This window comes from Lactuca serriola, chromosome 7 (genome assembly GCF_051521515.1).
Source record: "Lactuca serriola cultivar US96UC23 chromosome 7, Lser_US96UC23_V15, whole genome shotgun sequence".
In the NCBI taxonomy this organism is placed as follows: domain Eukaryota; kingdom Viridiplantae; phylum Streptophyta; class Magnoliopsida; order Asterales; family Asteraceae; genus Lactuca; species Lactuca serriola.
In genome coordinates, this window is record NC_136414.1 from 173,351,390 (window position 1) to 173,366,513 (window position 15,124).

Sequence of the window (15,124 nt, forward strand, 5' to 3'; positions counted from 1 at the left end):
TTTTGATGCACAACCTTTACTCGTCGAGTAGGTTCCATAAACCATGCAGCCTGATCAGTTTCTACACGACGAGTTGGGGTAGCCAACTCGTCGAGTAGGTCTATAATTATGAATATAAAAGCTTTAAAACTTTATACCTAGGAGTCGGGGTGTTACAAAGATTCCTTGATGAGCCACTTATGGAAGATGCTCATGGAAGATGTTGATGCGATGATGCTCATAGAAGATGTTCAGGGATAATGCTCATGGAAGATGTTCATCGATGATGCTCATGGAAGATGTTCATCGATGATGCTCATGAAAGATGTTCATCGATGATGCTCATGGAAGATGTCCATCGACGATGCTCATCGGTGATTCTCATTGATGATGCTCATAAGATTGAAGATTCTAGATGTGCCCACATGACATTATGTGATTAGTTGAAAATTAGGGCATCCCCTTTATGGGATAATTATGGATGGGTCTAGCCCATAAATATTAAGGTTTCCTATGCTTGCATATAAATAGGATCATATCCCATTCCTTATTATTTGTGAGACTGTCTGCGAGTACGTGTACATAGTAATTTCAAGAGAGCAATTATTGTGAGGTTGAGTGCACATCCTTTGGAGCAGTTAGTAAGCAAGAGAGTTTCTTTTGTTTTGAGAGCTCAAGTGGGATGTAACATTTGTGTGTGATTGTAATTTTTCTTGGATGTTTAATAAAATCCTTTTGCTCTCTCTCTCTCTCTCTCTCTCTCTCTCTCTGTTTGTCGGTCTCTCTCTCTCCCTCTCTATCTTTTTCTCTCCCTTGCTCTCTTGTTCTCTTGTGGACGTATGTCACCTTGACCGAACCACATTAAATATTATGTTCAGTTTTTATTTAAGTTTTTTAGAAGTTTTATTCTGCAAGTTTCATTGAAGTTTATTGACATTTTTCAAAAGTGCTTAACTTGTTTTTTTGTCATCCCAACACCTTACGCTACCTAAATGCATAACTAAAGAAACACACCGATGAGAGTTTCTTTGTGATGAACTCCTTGGATTTTATTACATTTATTAGTAAATTTTTCACATCACCATTTCACTATGTATATTATTTTATTCGAATCACGACATTGGTTGAAGAGTTGAGACGTTTAACATTTCCTACATAATTTAGGGACATTTATAGATCACACCTACACAATATTAGTCATGAATGAAATCTTACTACTAATAAGGAATTGATGCTATTAAGTGGATATGAAAAGTTGAAGTTCAACTGTGAGATTTGCCTTTGAAATTATTGAAATGAATCTCTCAAAATATGTATGAAAGTAAAGAGAAAACTATGAAATATCATCAAAGGTTTTAAGCTGAAAATGAAGCAACATATCTAAATAACTAACACCAAACTACTATCTAGAAAATTATGAAAATGTCACTAGAGGTCTGTTGCCAACCTGTATAATCTAGAGACAAAAATCTGATTTGAACGCTACGAAGAGGTCACATCATATTTTTTTCAACATTTTTAGAAAAACATCATTTTTCAATTTTTTTGATAAGGAATATTTTCACATTAGTATCCAAAATATCCAAACTCAATTTTTATTAACATTTTATTCTTTATATTAAAAAATATGTTTTTATAACTTAATGTGATGTGTCTAAACAACATTTTTCTTTGAAAAATAATTTTTCCAATATTGGTGACAAAGTCTAAAGACCAACTGGATCACTTGAACTTTTTATTTTTATAGTAATTTTTTGTTATGGTTTTATAAAATCTCTTATTTTTATAAAATATACTCTACTTAAATATTATAATTTAAAGTTCAAAGAGTATTAGTATTTGAAATTATTATGATGAATAATATGATTAGAATATTTTTTTACTTAAAATCATTGTGGCATACATTATGATGCTTTTTCATGCTTCTTGAGACAATCAATGTTCACTAAAAATCTCTGAATTGATTATAATATTTAAATTCATTAGTCAACGTGTATTTTTGCTTCATATCATCAACACAAACTGTTTCATGCTCAAGTCTACTTGAAAACCTATTTGATTATGTCTTTCTACTGTTGCAATCAACTGGTTACTCACCATGATCACTCATTGTAAGAACCTAAAATTTAGAGAGATTTGACTTTAAGTCAAATATTGACCAAAAAGAGTAATTTGGTAATTCAGAAGAATTTTATAAGTTTGTGAAGCTGTAACTTCATGAAATTGGCCAAGATAAGTGAGTTCAAAATATGAAGTGGAAGAGAAGATGCATTTAGGCCAAAATGGTAAAATGAGAATTTGTTCTTTTTGAGCAAAGCTTTTGACTTAATAGATTAAGATCCATAATAAGTCAATTGGAAGCGATTTAATGGAGTTACATAACTCATCCCCACCTTCATGTGGATATAAAGATCATAGAAAATGGGATTGAAACGAAGAAGTTATGTGTGTCAGAAGCTAGAAGAAAAATTGTCCCAAACTGTAATGGAATCAGCCATGAAGGTTGTTGTTATATAGCCACCACGATGTGGTGAAGACCTTGCTACGCTGCAGTGAGGTGAGACGGTGATTCAGACAAAAGTCTCACTATAAGTAGAGGGTAATATACTTTGCCACCACGCCGTGGTACATGGGTTCCTGCAACGTGGTGGCGAAAGTAGGATGTCGTGAGAGAAAGACATCACAACTCGGTTAAAGGCTGGCCGCGGACTAATAGCTCACACCACAACACATTAGACATACCATCACAACATGGTTACACAATCAACCTACATATTATAATCTATCAAAGCCTCATTTTCAAACCAAAACACCCCCAAATCGGGGGAGAGCTACAAATAGGCGATTTTGAGGGTGAGAAAGATATTAGATGGGCGAAAGATGGAACTTAACAAGGATTAACTTCCTTACACTCTTAAGGTAATGATTTCTCCTTTAATTAAGCATTGAGCTTTAAATGGTGAAATTTCTAGATTGGTTAGAATGGTTGAATTGATCAACCTATAGCTTGAATCTTGATTATGATTGTTGAGAGTTTCTAAAAGATTTAAACAAGATTTAGAAGTGATTTACATGGTAAAATCCCTCCATAAAGAATTAGGGTTTCAAACCCTAACTAGTGAGAGGTTAATCGATGCAATAAAGTAGAGTTTGATGAATTACATAACACCCTAAAACTTTCAAACTTTTTTTAAAAAACTTTTTCAAGCTATGGTTATAAAACCATTTCGTGTGTTTACCCACATTTAACAAAAACCGGTCCGATAAAAACATTTACATTTAAAACATTGGGTGTTAGCATTAAGCATCAATACAACCATAACAAACAAATATGAATTACATCAATAACATTAAATAAGGAACTTAACAAGTTCCACTTCATTGTTTATCTCTTAATCTTCTAACTTCCATCTATCAATTTTCTCCTTGAGTATAACCTGAGATACATGGCATTAAAAAGAGATATGTAAGATAATAATATCTCGTGAGTTACGTGGGTTTATGACCTAACACATTTCAAAGCATATCAAACATTTGTTCTTCGAAATTCTTTGCTTTCAAAACATTCTTAATTTCAAATCATTCTTTCAAAAGATTCTTTTCAAAAACATTTAACACTTTCATTTTAAAACATTTCATATATTAAATCATTGCCTTTCATCATCATAAAATCATTTTGCCATGTACCCTAAAGCAGGAAAATGCCAACACGTACTGTAACATCCAAACAACTAGGGATAAATTTTCACTTTTAAAATAATATAACGTCCATTTATTGTAAGTTACAACCATTTGTTCATAAACCATTATTCCGAAATCAGAGTTAATACAAAGGCAATGTGAAAACTGGAATCATAAAAAAGTTGATGTGTGTGTACAGTCATGCATTCGCTACTCAATAAGTACCTGTAAAAAATTTAATCCACACTGTAAGCACAAAACTTAATGAGTTCCCCAAAATACTACATATAATACAACACAAATAAATAGTTATGAATTATCAACAACCCTGGAGACTACCCGAAGTCTAAGTGGGCAAACGGAACGCCTTGTGGGTTATCAGCAACCTTGGAGACTACTTGAAGTCTCAGTGGGAAAACAGCACACCCTGTGGGTTATCAGCAACCCTGGAGACTACCCGAAGTCTCAACACACACAATAACACATATCACAGTAATAGTAAATAAGACCCAACTAGTCAACACGTATATACTACCACACATGTAAGTATAGTGAGAAAACTCACTTGAATGAAGAGTTGGAACCCCCTACTTTTAGCCCCGCAAAATTAGCTACACGAACCTCCTAAACCAATCACAAGCTAAATCTCAAGCTATAACTTAAAACCTCTCCAAGTTTGACTAAAAGTCAAATTGGTCAAAAAGTCAATGGTCAATGGTGTCAAACTCCACTTTAGTAGGTCACCACATTGTGGCCACCCATTGCCACATCATGGGAGAAAAACGACAAAATAGTCGGGCATCCCCCAGTCTCCACGTCGTATCGTCCATTCTCCTGAACCGGAATGAAATGCACGCTCTTGGTCAAACGATCAACGATGGCCAAAATTGAATCCACTCTGCACGTATTCCTGGGAAGCTTCGTGATAAAATCCATAGTGATGTCCTCCTATTTCCATACGAGAATCTCCAATGGCTGCATCTTACCGTGAGGACGCTGATGCTCGACCTTGAATTTCCTACAAGTTAGGCACCGATCGACATACCATGCCACATCCCACTTCATGCAGGGCCACCAATTATCAAGATGAAGATCCCTATACATCTTCGTCGCCCCGGGATGAATGGAGAACCTCGACTTGTGAGCCTCCTCCATCAGAATCCGACGTACACCGCCCCAATACGGAAACAAGACTCGTCGATGCAGAGTCAATAAACCACGACTATCAAAATTGAAGGAAGCCATATTTCCTACAATACGCTCGCTTTTCTGGTGATCTTCCTTCATAGAATCAACCTGTGCCTCCCGAATCTGCTCCAATAACGGAGTAATCATAGTCATCCTCAAACACATGTCTCTGATCGGAGCCGCGACCGCCTTGTGGCTGAGAGCATTGCCCACCACATTGGCCTTCCCTAGGTGATAAAGGATCTCACAATCATAATCCTTCACCACATCCAACCATCGATGCTGTCTCATATTCAGATTCGGCTGATCCATCAGGTACCTCAGGCTCTCGTGATTTGTGTAAATAGTACAATGGACCCCATAGAGGTAATGTCGCAAAATATTTAGGGTGAAAACCATGGCCCCCAATTCCAAATCATGTGTCGGATAATTCACCTCATGAGGCTTCAGCTGCCTCGAGCATAAGCGATCACGCGACCTCTATACATCAACACTATCCCCAAACCGGAGATCGAAGCATCACAATAAACCACAAAATCATCAACACCCTCTGGCAGGATCAGAATCGACACCTCACACAACCATTATCTCAGAGTCTCAAACGTTTCCTGCTGCTCAGGCCCCCAACAAAAAGTAATAGACTTCTTGGTCAGTCGGGTCAGAGGGACAACTATCTTGGAAAAATCCTGGATGAATCTCCAATAGTAACCAACCAAACCAAGAAATCTTCGAATCTCAGATGGAGACCTTGAAACCTCTCACTACATCACAACCTCGACCTTGGCCAGATTGACAAAAATACCTTTCTGGTTGACAAGGTGTCCCAGAAACTGCACCTTCTGCAACCAGAACTCATACTTGGAGAACTTTGCAAAAAGTCTCTCCCTCCTCAAAGTCTTCAGCACTTCCCTCAAGTGTTCATCATGATGCTCATGAGTCTTGGAATAAACCAAGATATCATCAATAAATACTATCACAGAGCGATCGAACATTGGTCTGCACACGTGGTTCATGAGATCCATGAACACGGATGGAGCATTGGTGAGCCTAAAAGGCATCACCATGAACTGATAATGACCATATCGTGTCCAAAAAGTTGTCTTCTGCACATCCTCGTCCCTGAACCATATCTGATGATAACCCGATCGCAAATCAATCTTGGAGAACCAAGATGCACTCTGAAGCTGGTCAAAAAGAGAATCAATCCTCGGGAGTGGATAATGGTCTTCACCATAACCTTATTCATCTCCCGGTAATCAATACACATATGGTGGGACCCATCCTTCTTTTTCACAAACAAAATCGGTGCTCCCCAAGGTGAACTTTCTGGCCGAATAAATCCCTTGTCTAATAGCTCCTACAACTGTGTAGACAACTCCTGCATCTCGGGAGGATCTAACCGTTACGGTGCTTTGGCTATCAGAGTCGAACCTAGAATCAGATCAATCATGAACTCAACCTGCCTCTCCGGAGGCACCCCTGGAAAATCCTCCGGGAATATATCCGGATCATCCCACACAATCGACACATCATCCACGGTCGCCTTACCCTTATCTCGGATATCCATGACATAGGTGACATAACACGAGCAGCCCTGCTGAAAATAACGTTTGGCCCTCACTATAAAAGACATAATTAGACCACGTCGCAGTCTCTCCCCATGAATCACCAAATCACCTCCACTTGGGGTCTGAACCCAAACCAAATGCTGCTCACGGTCAATCACTGCCCAATTAGGGCTCAACCAATCCATGCCCACGATAACCTTGTTCCCACGTAGAGGAATGAGAATCAAATCAACCGAATACTGGTCGTTGAATAACTGGAGAGTACAACCCTGATGGACCCTTGCAACTTGAACAAACCTATCATCAACAATCTCGACATCTAGAGGACAATCCATCTCCCCAAGAGCTCCATCAAATTTCTTGTTAAGAGCAAGCGATACAAAGATCGGTTTGTCCTCGAATCAAACAATACCAATGCAGAAATACCATTCACAAGGAACGATCCTAAAATCAAACACACGAACATAAGCAAGCAATTTAATATAAATAAAGAGATAAGGAGAATATACATACCCGTCACCACATCGGGAACTGCACGCGCCTCCTCAGCCGTCAACTGGAAATCCCTGTGCTTCACCACAGGCGCGTCTGCCCGACCGTTAGTAATCCCAAGAGTCGCAGGAGCAGGTGCTGAAACCGATGCTGCTGCAACCAAACTCTAACAATGAGCCTTGTTGTGACCCATCTGATTGCACTGAAAGAAAATTAGATCATATACTGGGGTGATGGTGGTGGTTGCAGTACAATACCTGCTGATATGACCAGTCCAGCCGCACTTAAAGTAGCCAGAACCACCCACCCTACACGTCCCCTCGTGCGACTTGTCACACTTGGCGCAACGGCATCGGCCCTACTGGCCCTTCCCACTCGAATCAATAACCTTGGGCATCTTTCCCATACCCTCAACAATCAACACAAAATCTGGCTTCCTCTTCTTCTCTATCTTTAGATTAATCTCCCTCTCCCTAGCTCGTGCAATTATATCCTCCAGCGTCTTGCAGCTAGATCGGCTCGCAAATTGCCGAATGTCACTCATCAACATTTCATGATACCGAGCCTTCTTCATCTCCTTGTCCGCAACATACTGTGGAACCAAAAGTGACCTCTCCCGAAACATAGCGGTGATCTCAACCACCGTCTCAGTAGTCTAGCGGAGATCCTGAAACTCTTGCACCAACTGTTGCACTTCAATCACTGGTGCAAACTCAACTCAGAATCTGGTCGAGAAATCATCCCACGTCGTTACATTAGCAACATCATCACCCACCACATGTCCTACCTCCTCCTACCAGTCTCGTGCCCTATCCTTAAGAAGGCAGGAGGCTAGTCTGACCTTTCCCCCTCGAGACAACGACTGGTATAGAAGACGTTAGTAACGTCTGCTAACCACCTCCTGCTCGTAATTGGGTCCCTCATCCCATGATAATTCGGAGCTCCGCATGCTCAGAACTCTCTAAAGGTCAAAGAAAGCGTCCCAACCAAATCCACCATCTCAGCGCGAAAGGCGCTTAACCGCTCATCCAGAATCTCCAGTATACCCTCCTTGATCGTCCCAAAGATCACAGTAGTATGATCAAGGATATTAAGCGTAATCTCAGACGAGATGAAGTCCCTTGTCTGGTCATCAAGTTGCCCAACTCTAGAACCTGAGCCTGAACCCTCACCAGCACCAGAACTGCCAACAGGTTTGCCTCTCAATGTCACCATACTGAAAATAGACCATATAAACCATCAAAATACGCATCATTATATATATATATATATATATATATATATATATATATATATATATATATATATATATATATATATATCGAGGGAATCACAAACTCCACAAGTTCCCTGGTTTCATCGTAGCCCTCTTTGAATCGAGTACGAATCCTCTACTTTCAGTAGTACGGGCCCATACTACCTTCCACATCATTTCATACTTTCCTCAAATATTTCCTTAACTCAACCAAGTCACTTTATCTATACAACTATCCCTCACAAATAAGGCTCCCACTACTAGATCTCATCCTAGGTTTTTCTAGGGAAAAGTCCACTCCACTCTCCACCATCAGCCGCAGAAGGAATTCCCCCTAGCTTCCTCTAACTAGCTCATGAATACAATTACATATTACAAAAACCAGAAAATTCTTCGAATGAGAGGTCTCACACTACAACGGTTGGACTCAAACAAGAGCTGTGTAATAGAATTAAAACCTAGCCTTCTCAAATTATTTAGTTATCATAATATGTAACTTAGCATATTCGATTACTAGTTAGCTAAAGCTAGTTAGAATTCCCATAATCACAAAGCAAGCAACATTCGGGCATCAATTAACCATGTTCAAACATTGCCTAATCAGGCCACCCTATCACTAACTAATCAGCACTAGCATGCAATGCTACAAGCTCATATAATAGGCATACAAAGGCATCTCGCCTAGCATTCTATTTTGAAAAAACTGAGCAGGTCCTTAGGCCTGACTAGCGTGCGATTTACAAATTCACAGATCAAAGCATAACAGATAAAATGTATGGGTATTTTGGGAAAACTTACTTGAGCTCGGCTGATTGCATGTACCACACCCCGTCTTATTTTAGAAAAAACCTTTTCTTAAAATGTATTTCTTTTTGAAAAACTTTACCAAATCCTCAGTTTGAGTTCAGACACACCCGAGAGTGTGCCCAAATCCATCAAACCAAGGCTCTGATACCAACTTGTAACGTCCCAAAAACACGATCCAAAAATTTCATTTTTAATTTACTAAAAACGGTATTCCAAAACATCATCCATACAACCCAAATGAAAATAAGTGTATCAAACATCATAGCAATCAGAGTATATCTCAAAAGTGGAAATCATGTGGTGTGTGTGATGTAGTCATGACAGGCTCTTCCCATTGGAACCAGAAGTACCTGAAACATAAACTGAAAACCATCAGCACAAGGCTTAGTGAGTTCCCCAAGATACCACATACCATACATACATAGCATATTACGGGCCCCACCCAAAGAGTATAACGGGCCCCGCCCTAAATTGCATAACGGGCCCCATCCAAATGAGTATAAGGGCCCCGCCTTAACTCGCATAACGGGTCGCACCCAAATGAGTATAATGGGCCCCGCCCACATACAATTCATATTATATAACAAATAATAAGATACATGATAATCATTGGACCCCCGCTTAGGAAACATATATGTAGCACCTGGTTCCTGGTACGTACTCCTTGTGATTAATATTTTAAAATAGTGCATTTTTGCCTTGGACTCGGCAAGTTGAAGGACCAACTCGCCGAGTAGGAGCAGGATAAGACGCGGGGTCTGAACTTTGGACTCGGCGAGTCGGTCCCCGGACTCGGCGGGTAGACCCTGTTTGGGCAAAAACCCTAATTCGGGTGTTTGCACCCTATTTAAACGCTCTAACTTGGCCTCCTTTGTCCCTAACACTTCCAGAGAGCTGTAGAAAGAAACCCTAGCCCCCATATTGTTCTTGAGAGTGATTTTGGCTTTGTGAAGAAGGTTTGGAGCTTAGAAGAAGAAGGAAGAGGTTGAAGTGTGCAAGGAGGGGAGGTAGATCCGAAATCTACACTGTGAGAAGCTTCCATTCAGGTAGAAAAGTTCTTACCTTGATCACTAGTTCATTAGATCCCCTTTTTGTCCCAAATTAGTGGTTTTCAAGCCCTAAAACCTCAAACTCCATGTATTTATGCTCTATGTTCTGAAAGGACTTCAGATTGGGACCTTATGGACATCTTAGAAGTGTAAAGTCTCTGTGGTTGGAGTTATTGAGGTCCCTATTGAGTGTATGACCTCTTAAAGAGCTTGGATTTGCCTTCTTGAGCTTATAAGGCCATGTATGCACGTAAAGTTTGCAACTTTACATGATAAGCATGCCCTAGGAGCATAGATCTATGGTTTAGAAGTGTTGCATGTCTCAGATTTGGTCTATATGGGAAGTGGGTCGAAGGGACTCGACGAGTCCCAAAGTGTAACTCGGCGAGTTCTATGAAGATGGTCTTAGACTCGGTGAGTTGGATGAACAACTCGGCGAGTCCTATGAAGATTGCCTGGAACTCGACGAGTTGTTCTTCAAACTCGGCGAGTCATATGAACTGTCACTGAGTAAGAGGGGTTTAAGTGTTGAAGGTCCAACCCTTCGTATCGGCACACGGAATTAGCAATTTAACGTGTAGTGATAGTCCCAGAACCCCCCCCCCCCCCTAAATCCTCTTAAGGGATGCTCGGGTGAGGATTTGGAAGCGAGTAGGAGATCTGCTCGTGGGGACTCGACGAGTTGTTCTTGGACTCGACGAGTCGGATCACGAGTCGGTTCTATAGTCCCGAGTAGTGATTTAAGGGTGACTCAGTGAGTGGGAAGAGGGACTTGGCGAGTAGGACGGGGTTAGTAGGAGAAGGACTCGGCGAGTCTGTTCCACAACTCGGCGAGTCCAGTCAACTGGAAGTTGACTTTGACCAAGGAGTTGACCTTGGACCAGGGGTGGGTCAGTCAATTAACCTAAGGGTATTTATGAGTGGCTAATCTATGTTTATGGATTTGTAGCCGGAGGATTACCGGTGCAGCAGCCAGACGTCTAACAGTCAGACTTTCGGTAGCTACTTTTCGAGGTGAGTTTCCTTCCAGTAGTAACGGGTCTAAGGCACCAAGGCCAGCCCGTATAGACGTTATGTTAGTGTCGGAGTGTGGGCAGAGCCCGTATCTCATGGTTGAGTTTGATTATGATATATGCCAGTATGATAGAATTATTTATACTCGTTGTCTGTGTGATACTTGTATGTTATGGTTTAGCAGCTAAGTGTGGGCGAGGCCCGTATCTTTCAGATAGTGGAGTGTGGGCGAGGCCCGTATCTCTCAGATAGCAGAGTGTGGGCGAGGCCAGTATCTCCCAGATAGGGGAGTATGGGCGAGGCCCGTATCTCCCAGATAGTGGAGTGTGGGCGAGGCCCGTATCCCCCAGCTAGCGGAGTGTGGGCGAGGCCCGTATCTTCATGAGTGTGGGCGAGGCCCGTATCTCCTAGCTGTTCATTGTATGTTTGTATGGTATGAGGTATTATGGGGGAACTCACTAAGCTTCGTGCTTACGGTTTACAATTTTGTTTTCAGGTACCTCTTCTTCAAGGGGGAAGGAGCTGGCACGGTAGCGGCACATCATACACGCACCTTGTTTTCCACACCATGAGTCATTCTGGGTTTTTATACTCTGATAGTTGATTGTTTTCATGTTTCGATTTTCAGACACGATGTATGTTATGAAATGGTTTGACTAGACAGTGTTTTAATTACAATCGTTTTCTAAAGTATTGATTTAAAAAGAAAATTTTTGGATGTGACATTTGGGTCGTTATAAGTTGGTATCAGAGCCCTGGTTTGAGGGATTCGGACAAACCCTCGGGGGTGTCTGAACTCAAATTGAGGGATTAAAAGATTTTGAAAAAGGAAATGTTTTCTAAAAGTTAAGAAAAGAGTTTTGAGAAAGAACGAAATGTGTGATGTGCGCGACCGACCGAGCTCAAGTTAGTATTCCCCAAAGTACCCATACAAGTTTATGTTTCATTTATCAGTTTCATTAGAACAACATGCTAGAATAGGACTAAGGATCTACTCCTCGCACAGTCCCGGGAAGCTTTGTGATAAAATCCGTCGTAATATCTTCCTATTTCCACAACGGGATATCCAACGGCTGCATCTTGGCGTGCGGTCTCTGATGCTCGACCTTGACCTTCATGCAGGTCAAACACCACTCGACGTACCAAGCCACATCCCGCTTCATGCATGGCTACCAATAGTCTAGACGAAGATCCCTATACATCTTCGTCACCCCTGGATGAATAGAGAATCGGGATTTGTGCGCCTCCTCCATCAATACCTGGCACACGCCTCCGTGATATGGTACCCACACCCTACGGTGTAGTGTCAATAATCCTCGGCTATCATAATCGAAGGAGGTGACTTGACCCATTATTCGATCGCTCTTCCGATGTTCCTCCTTCATAGCCTCCTACTGAGCTTCCCGAATCTGCTCTAACAGTGGAGTCACCACCGTCATCCTAATACACACATCCCTGATCGGTGCCGGCTTACGGCTAAGCGCATCGGCCACCACATTGGCCTTCTCCGGGTGATAAGGGATCTCGCAATCATAATCCTTCACCACATCCAACCACCGATGCTGCCTCATGTTCAGATTCGGCTGATCCATGAGGTACCTCAAACTCTTGTGGTCCGTGTAAATGGTACATCGAACCCCGTAGAGGTAATGCCGCCAAATCTTGAGGGCAAAGACCACCGCCCCCAACTCTAAATCATGCGTCGGGTAGTTCGCCTCATGAGGCTTCAGCTGCCTCGAGGCATAAGCAATGACATGCCCCCTCTGCATCAATACTGCGCCTAAGCTTGAGATAGACGCATCACAGTATACCACAAAATCCTCTACGCCCTCGGGCAGGGCTAAGATTTGCGCCTCGCACGATCTCCGCCTCAGAATCTTGAACGCTGCCTAATGCTCAGGCCCCCATCGAAAGACCACGACTTTCTTAGTCAACCGCGTCAGGGGTACGACTATCTTGGAGAAATCCTAAATGAATCTCCGATAGTAGCCTGCTAATCCTAGGAAATTCCGAATCTCGGATGGAGACTTCGAAACCTCCCATCTCATCACGGCCTCCACCTTGGCCGGGTCTACTGAAATCCCATTCTGGTTGACAAGGTGCCCAAGAAACTGCACCTCGTGCAACCAAAACTCACATTTGGAGAACTTGGCGTACAAGCTCTCCCTCCTCAAGGTCTCCAAAACCTCTCTCAGATGCTCCTCGTGCTCCTCCTGCGTCTTGGAATAAACCAAGATGTCATCAATAAAAACTATCACAGACCGATCCAACATCGGTCTACACACGCGGTTCATGAGGTCCATGAACGCGGTAGGAGCATTGGTGAGCCCAAACGACATCATCACGAACTCATAATGGCCATAACGCATCCGAAACGCGGTCTTCTGTACATCCTCTCTGACCCTCATCTGATGATAACTTGAACGTAAATCGATCATGGAGAACCAAGATGCTCCTTGTAACTCATCAAAGAGGTCATCAATCCTCGGGAGTGGGTAACGGTTCTTCACCGTTACCTTATTCAGCTCTCGATAATCTATACACATCCGATGCGACCCGTCCTTCTTCTTCACAAATAGGATCGGGGCTCCCCAGGGTGAACTGCCCGGTCGAATAAATCCCTTGTCCAGCAGCTCCTGCAGCTGCGTAGACAACTCCTGCATCTCGGGAGGAGCCAACTGATAGGGTGCCTTGGCTATCGGAGCTGCACCAGGAACTAGGTCGATCCTGAACTCTACCTGTCGCTCCGGAGGTATTTCAGGAAGCTCCTCCGGGAACACATCAGCGTAGTCTTGCACCACTGGAACCTCGCTCACCGTCGCCTTACCCGTCTCCCGGGTGTCCATAACGTACGCAACATATCCCGCGCAACCCTGCTGGAAGTAGCGCCTAGCCCTTGCTGCTGAACATACTGTGGGTCCACATTGTGGCCTCTTGCCGTGGATCACCAACTCTCCCCCACTCGGGGTCCTGATCCGCACTAGCTGCTATGCGTAATCTATCACCGCCCTATTAGGGCTCAACCAATCCATGACTATAATCACTTTGTTCCCACGCAACAGAATGGGAACCAAATCCACCAAGTAGCGCTCCTCAAATAACCTTAAGACACAATCTCTGAACACCGATGAGGCCCAAACCGATCGATCATCGGCAATCTCTACTTCTAAAGGGCAATCCAACATGCCTGAGGACTCAGTAAACTTCTTGCTAAGCGTAAGAGAAACAAACGATCGGGTGGCACCCGAGTCAAACAACACCTGAACAGGGATACCGTTCACATGGAACGATCCTAATGCCTATACAAAGAGCACATATCAATATCATAACATCATAAAAATAAAATAGAGGGAAAGAATCATACCCGTCACCACATCGGGTGCGGCACGTGCCTCCTCGGTAGTCAGCTGAAACGCCCGGCTCCTCACCACTGGAGCCTCTGCCTTGCCCTGCAAGCCATTAGTAATCTGCAGGCTAGCTGGAGCTGGCGCCTTTACTGGCGCTGATGCTGTCAACTGGGGGCAATTGGCCTTCTTGTGGCCCCTCTGGTTGCAGTGGAAACACAACAACTCAGACGTCTGTATCACAGGTGCAGGGGCGGTACAATCCCTGCTGAAGTGCCCCGTCTTGCCGCACTTGTAGCAGCCCGATGATCCCAATCTGCATGCCCCCTCATGAGGCCTGCCGCATTTCTTGCAGCGGCTCGGTCTTGACTGGCCTTTTGGCCTACCATCTGGTCCCTTGGGCTCCTTCCCTAAAGCTCCTCCAGCCTGTCCCTCTCTATCTTCCTCTTCCGGATGTGCTCCCGATCTATCTCCCTCTCCCTTGCCCTGGCAATCATAGAGTCCAAGGTAGGGCAAGCTGAAAAACTGACATGCTCTCGAATATCAGCTCGGAGCATGTCATGGTAGCGGGTCCTCCTCATGTCCTCATCACCCGCATACTGGGGCACCAACAATGCCCTCTCCCGGAACTTGGCGGTGATCTCCGCTACAGTCTCCGTCGTCTGCCTCATATCTAAAAACTCCTTGGCCAGCTGCTGAAGCTCGACAGACGGCGCAAACTCTGCCCTGAACCTGGTCACGAAGTCC